Source organism: Barbatula barbatula, assembly GCF_947034865.1.
Source record: "Barbatula barbatula genome assembly, chromosome: 5".
Taxonomy (NCBI): Eukaryota; Metazoa; Chordata; class Actinopteri; order Cypriniformes; family Nemacheilidae; genus Barbatula; species Barbatula barbatula.
The window spans coordinates 18358081-18365759 of record NC_136769.1 but is presented as its reverse complement, the minus strand read 5'-3'; the positions used below and the strand labels follow the sequence as shown (position 1 = coordinate 18365759).

Here is a 7679-nt window from a genome sequence, read left to right as displayed (position 1 = left end):
ATTATCTGTGTTAAACCTGTCGATGTACAAGTTTATGAAATTAAGAAATAGCATTAATATTATAAGCATTGACTTGATGCTCACAACTATGTTCACGAGGCACATTGCATTGTTTATTCTTTTGAATACGGACCGCGTTGCGTTCCAAGTCAAGGTCTTAATTTTTCATTCAATTTCAAGTGATCAATGATTTCAGTGTATAAATCATAAGGAGTTATTCACATTATTTTTTAACAATTTATTTTAAAAATATGAAATACCAGAAGGCGGCAAATAAATAAACAATATAGACAATTGCATAGACAAGCTTTACAACTTATAGGTAGCAGGTTTTTAGGCCTTCAGAAAGGGGTTGGTTGCTCCCGTTGTGATGAATGGCCATCGGGTGGACCACTCCTTCTTAAAGAAACACCTATAGGTGGCTGCTCTACTTAATCCTCTCTTTTTCCCTGTTTCCAGTGGGTTCTACACTGTCTCCTCTATGGTGTCCTCCCCAGTCTCTTCCACGGACTCATGTTCTACTGACACCTAGCTGTCTCCTCCACTGCCTCATCCCACTACTTCTGTCTCCTCCTCTGACCTGGCCACCTTTTTAGGGAGCTGATCCTTCAGAGCGAAGCATGAAAGAATGTTTGTTTGCCTCTTCCCTGACATCTTTGAATATAAGTCTTTCCATAGAAATACCCAAAATGTAATAACCAAAGGTTTGGCCTAGGCTATTTCATTATATTTTATCCAGAAAATGCACAGTATTAATAATTGCATTTGTCTATTTCAAAGATGTCAGGGAAGAGGCAAACGGCAAAGTAATGTTCCATAATAATTTGGACTATGTTTAGTTTTTTCTTTTCTTTCCTTTTTCTTTCCTTCTGAATCAGTCTGTAGCCACTTCGGCGAGATGTGACCAATGTGACAGCTGTCCTGTTCTGCAGCTACTTCAGCGAGCACCTGAATCAATGTCGTGTCGTGAATCACAGAATGTGTCATTGGAATCAGAGTGTAAACGTTGTTGCGGGAATATCTAAATCTTCCGGGATGCTGTAATGCTATTTTCTGATTGGCTGTTTGGTAGCTATATTTTTATAGCTGCGTGGCAGGCCTTCTGAGATCTATGGGGAACTCACTTAATTCCTCGGCGCAACTTGGTGAGCGTTATCCTGGAAATGTCTCTGCGTGAGAAATATAAGGTGTGGCGTGTGAGCGTGTGAACGGGTTGAAATGTGAGCCCTGCTTTCCAGTGTTTCACATTATTCCCTGATAGGTACAGATATTGGAGTTTGATCTCAGTGCTGAATCGAGAGCAGCATGAATCAACTGAATCTTACTTGAGTGTCTTCAGTTTACAGTGTGGATTCTCCAGTATGGCATGGAGCTCCCCTACTCCTGAATCTCCTAAATTATTCACAGACAGATCCAGATCGGTCAGGTGTGAGGGGTTTGATCTCAGAGCTGAAGTCAGAGGAGCACAGCCTAACTGTGATATCACAACGCTTCAATCTGTAGATAACAGAGAGACACAGCGCCCGTTCACACAGATTTAATCCGCAGTGATGTGAATATGTGTGAAAAAAAATAACAAATGAGCTTTCTCTTATCAGGCATCACAAATTGTCTTGTTCATGGATTTTTACTTGAGTGTCTTCAGTTTACAGTGAGGACTCTCCAGTACAGCAGAGAGCAGCTTCACTCCTGAATCTCCGAGAATATTGTGAGACAGATCCAGATCTCTCAGGTGTGAGGGGTTTGATCTCAGAGTGGAAGATAGAGGAGCACAACCCTTATCCGTTACATCACACCAGCTCAACCTGTACAGAACAGAGAAACATTCATCCCTCTCATAGTTAAGGACAAATACTGTAGACTAGCTCAATAAAAACGTATTGACTTACACCTCAAACACCTTAAATGTAACTGCAATTATGTGGCAAAACGTGTCAAGAAGACAAATCTGTATGTATGAGTGTCATCCAAGTAATATAGTTGTGTTTATCCTTTCTACATTTTTAATGTGTCGGAGGAGTATTGAGAAACACATGAGAGCTAATATATTTCTCAAGAGGAGCACCACCAGCCCTCAACACCACCAGCTGGATCAAATTCATTCTAAAGACCACTTTGCAAGATGTAAGCACTGGTCCAGAAGCACTTCCGGTTTCAGTTTTTATTTATTTATTATGAGTATTGTTTATGTATATAGGAATTTCTTTGGGACCAATGTTGAACCAGCATTGTTCACGTCATCTGAAGAGGTCTATAGTCTCTCTCTGACCTTCAAGCATACCCCATGAAGACAACATGTTCTTTGTTGTTTTTATAAACATACACATACAGTATGTATTTATTATTCATATTTACCAATAATTCAAATGATATATAAATGTTTATTTATAGGGATGTAACAATATCAAAATCTCACTGTACGGCAATACCTCGCTGTAAAGGCTGTTGTCGGGTGTAATGCGGTATTTACAATGGTGGCTTGGAAACGTGCCATAAGCATACTCTTTAATTTATCCTCTAATCATAGGTATTGCTTAGAGATATGATTTATAGTATGTGATGGGTGAAATGACCTAAAAGTCCCTTTTATAATATAAAATTATTGCACCAGATGGACCTTACAAAGGTAACATCTATTATTTTTTCAAAATTGTTCTATGTTGGGCCCAGAAGACCTATCGTTTTATACAGTCATGTGACCACGATAATATTAATATTGATGAACAATTTTGCTATTGCGATGACACAATATCGATAATATTGTTACATCCCTATTTATTTATTTATAAATTTTTATTTTCTCTTAAATATATGCATGTATGTGTACGCGTCAACAAATATTTGGAAACTGGAAAATGATTGATTCAATGATGTGTAATTGTGTGTTCGAGGGCTGGCCGGGACACTCCTGTGAAAGAGATTTTTAAACTCAGAGAAGCTTTACTGGTTAAATAACGGTTAAATTAAAAATACAAAATGAATATGCACATTACACAGACATATCATTATGTTAACGCAAGCTTTTTCGTTTGACACTCCTCATTTTTTATAATATTGGTCCATCTCATGTTTTTATAAGGCCAGACATCCCACCCACATTATCCTTTTCTAAATGAATATTGTCTTTATTTAGACATTTTTTTTAAATCTTTCAGTTGTTTTATGTTTAACATAGTGGAAGGACGATTAAAGAGACCGTTTGTCCAATCTGACCTGAGTGACGACAGTTTACAGTGAGGATTCTCCAGTCCAGCAGACAGCAGCTTCACTCCTGAATCTCCTACATTAATCTTAAACAGATTCAGATCTCTCAGATGTGAGGGGTTCGATCTCAGAGCGGAGGACAGAGCAGCACAATCTTCATCTGTGACATCACAACCACTCAACCTGTAGAGAGATAAAGAAAAGCCCTATTTGCTACCATGATGTCAATGGAATAAATGTAATATTGTCATAGTCTCGGATCTTTGGTAAAGTGTTCTTGAACTGAAATGGCAGATTATTTTACATTTTAGATGATTTATCTGCAAAACTTAATGTTGCATAATGTTTCTGTTATTGTTTTTACAGATTTTCCACATACGTACAATGTACAAACAAATGTAAATTTACTTTGTTTTTATAGATTTTTGTGTGTTGTGGAAACTGGTGAAATTGGAGAAAAAGAAAAACTTGGGAAACTATTTTACAGGAAAAGGTTTATTTGCGCCAGCTGGCAGAAAATTACAGTTTTTTTTTAGAGATTTTTTTTACAACGCATGCTTATAATTCACAAATCAGATACTGTTCAGTAAATCAGTCAAATGAGACTGATACTATTTTGTTAAAAATTATTTTCCTACAATAAGATTATGCAATAATAAAAGTAACTTAAAGTAAGTTGTTAATATTTGGATTGGTGTTAGCTTACTTACTGAACTTTTTTGGATTCTTTAATCACAGGCAGCAGTCTCACAAGAACTTCATCTGCTCTGTTTTGAGATCCAATAAATATATTCAGATCAAGTTCGTCCAAATACTGCTCGGACGTCAGCAACACAAAATCTAAAGCTGCCCACTGTGAAGAGGAGAATCTGCAGCGTCCCACCGTTCCACATTTCACATAATGTTGGATCTCCCGCAGCATCGAATCATCTACCAGTTCATTCAGACAGTGAATCAGATTGATGGATTTCTCTGTGGGCGGCTTCTCGCTGATCTTCTGTTTAATGTACTCGACAGTTTCGTGTACGAGCATCTCCTCATCTCTGTCAGCAGATCCTGTAAGAGAGTCTGATTAGACTCCAGCGAGAGACCCAGAAGAAACCGTAGGAACAGATCCAGATGTCCGTTCTTGCTATGTAAAGCTTTATCTAGCTCTCTGATGCAGCTCGGATAATACAACCTGTTTTGATGATTTATCACTCTGATCAAAAGCATAGACAACCGGGTCGGCTCAGGTTCCAACACATTTCTGTTGTCGTTTGTTAAGGAAATGTGAGCATACAGAGCTGCTAGATGTTCCTGAATGCTTAGATGAACAAAGCAGTAAACCTTCTCGAGGTGCAAGCTGACCTCCTCTCTGAAGATCTGAGTGCACAATCCTAAAGAACACTGAGGCTTTGGCTACATCAATGCCACACCCATTCAGGTCTTCTTCATAGAAGATCAGATTGCCCTTCTCAAGCTGCTCAAAAGCTAGTTTGCCCAGTTTGAAGATAATTTCTTCATCCCTCTTCTCATAGTCCTTCTTGTGTTTGATGTTTGTCTGAATGATCAAGAAGTGTGTGTACATTTGAGTGAGAGTCTTGGGGATCTCTCCGCTCTCTGCTTTACTCAACATCCTCACAAGAATGGTGGATGAAATCCAGCAGAACAATGGGATGTGACACATGATGTAGAGGCTCCTGGATGACTTCAGGTGTGAGACGATTCTGTTGGCCAGACTCTCATCACTGATTCTCTTGCTGAAGTATTCCTTCTTCTGTTTGTCAGTGAAGCCTCGTACCTCAGTGACTCGATCGACACATGCACAGCAGATGAGGTCAGCTGCTGCCGGTCTGGAGGTGATCCAGATGAGAGCGGAGGGAAGCGGATTGCCCGCGATGAGGTTTGTCAATATCACGTCCACCGAGGTTGATTCACTTACATCACACAACCTCACGCCGCTGTGAAAATCTAGAGAGAGATGACACTCATCCAGGCCATCAAAGATGAACAATAGGTTATATGCAGCGCTGGATATTTCAATCTCCTTTGTCTCCGGGAAGAGAAGATGAAGAAGACCTAGAAGACTGAGGGATTTGTTCTTCATCAGATTCATCTCTCTGAAGGCAAGTGGAAATACGAGGTGGACGTCCTGATTTGCGTTTCCATCTACCCACTCCAGAATGAACTTCTTCACAGAGACAGTTTTTCCAATGCCAGCGACTCCTTTTGTCAGAACGGTTCTGATGGGTTTGTCTTGTGCAGGTAAAGGTTTAAAGATGTCATTGCATTCGATGGGTGAGTCCTCTGTTGCTGTTCTCCTGGATTGTGTCTCATGTTCATTACTGATCTCTCCACTTTCACTCTCTGTGATGTAGAGTTTTGTGTAGATCTCATTTAGTAGCGTCGGGCTTCCTTGCTTTGATGTTCCCTCACGCAAACACTGACACTTTGTCTTCAGGGTTGATCTGAATGTGTTGAGGACTTCAGCAAGTTTAGACTCAAGGCTGTCAAATTAAAATAAGAGATTGTGAGATGAAGACAAATGTATGGATCAAAATGGCTTTTGTTTATTTATTTGTAGCACACAACTCTGGGCATATTAATCGGCCTATGAAAAGTTTTATTTATAATGTGTTTGTTGTAAAAAGTTCCTAAAAGATCATCTAAAAGAAGCAAATCACACGATTTACCTGAAAGCAGAGCAAGTATTTTCATTGGGATCTTGTAGTTGATCCTGAGACTGTTTAAGCTCCATCTTACAGCCAGGTTCTGTTATGATTTTTCTGGGCAGCAGAATTGAAAAATCAGACACATGAATATAAGTGTTTTTCATTTCTTATAGTGAATTTGACTCTGATGTGAACCTTACTAATAAAATGTGTGATCTTCTCGTTGACACTATATTAAAACATGGCACAGATGTGTCTTTGTGTGAACAGTTTAAATGTCACTGGTGTAAACAAATAATTCTACAATCATATGAATTACTCATGATCTCTATCATTGAAAACAATTTCCAACTACAGTTTTATAGAAACGGGTTTCATAGACATGTCACTCTTCATAGACATAGATCTCTTCTGCTGACCTAAACTATAAACAACACTTATAATCTATTCATACTGAAAACTCAAAACTGTCTGCTGAACTGTTAAAGGGGTATACTTCACCCCAAAAAATAAATGAATACAGATTTGGAACAAGTCGAAGGTGAGTAAATGATGACAGATTTTTCATTTTTGGGTGAAGTATCCCTTTAATGTGTCTGTGTGTGAACTGGTTATAGTACGTGAGTTAATAAATTATATTTGCATAGATGTGCCTCTTAAAAGATGTCTTCTACAATCATAATTTTAATGTATCATCTATTTACAAATAATTGTATAAAATGCCCAACTAAAGCTTTATTGAAATTATATAACTGTGACCTTCACTCTTTAGATTCAATGGCTGTTTCATAGACATGTCACTCTTCATAGACATAGATCTCTTCTGCTGAACTAAACTATAAAACAAAACAGAGAAATTACTGCTTTTATCAAACAACATTCAGTTACAATCACTTGTAACTTGAATCTACACTGTAAAAAAGTTTACAGATCTTTTTATGTATTTTTTAAATAAAGGCAACAAGCATAAATGACACAACTTTACTAGAAAAACAGGGAAACCATGTAATTTTAAAAGGGATAACTGTTATTATGCAGTATATTTCTGGTGCCCGAATTGCCGAAAAATGTCTTTTTTAACAGGATTTCTTTGTTACAGTTAATTTTAGAAATTACAGTTAAATTTTTTTTACAAATGATTGTATAAAATACCCAACTAAAGGAAATGTAATACCTGTGACCTTCACTCTTTAGGTTCAATTCTGTTTCATAGACAAGTCACTCTTCACAGACACAGAGCTGGAAGTTGGATCTGATCTCTTCTGCTGAACTAAACTATAAAACATATTACAGTTCATCCGAGTGAGTTAACAAATGACATTCAGTCGTGTTAGTGTGCGATCATATTCAATTGCACAGATGTGTTTCTCTTGATCACTGCTATGCTTAAAAATACCAATAAAATATTTTATTCACACTATTCATCTTTTATGATGGGGAACAAGATTATGAAATATCATAATGAGACTAATTGAAAAACTACTATTTTAATTACTACACATGACGACTTTAGTAAAGCATAATTACAGAAAGTACCTGATGGAGAAATCTCCATCTGTGGATGTTTGTGTTTCGTCCATGATGGATCTGAATCTGACCCGAAGGATCTGATCTCCACAACTGACACTGAATGTATAAATGACATAGACTCAAAATCAACCTGAATAAACAGCTATTATAAATCAGAAGAATGAATCTTGAGTGTAATTTAAACACAAAATATTAATTACATGAATACAATATAAAAAACAAACGATTATTGTTTAGACAGAAGTAGAAGTTGAAAAGAAAAGAGAAATTGAAAGAGCCTCGCGACACTTG

General features: G+C 37.5%; 1 pseudogene across 1 annotated transcript; it reads right to left on the bottom strand.

Moving 5' to 3' along the window:
* Positions 1 to 1321: 1321 nt before the first annotated feature.
* On the bottom strand, positions 1322 to 7438 carry LOC306894909 (protein NLRC3-like; annotated as a pseudogene). Its single transcript has 6 exons — positions 7395 to 7438; positions 5880 to 5972; positions 3915 to 5693; positions 3214 to 3387; positions 1632 to 1805; positions 1322 to 1497 (listed from the first exon to the last, which is right to left on the bottom strand). The product of its transcript is annotated as a protein NLRC3-like (transcript).
* Between the last annotated feature and the right edge of the window lie 241 nt (positions 7439 to 7679).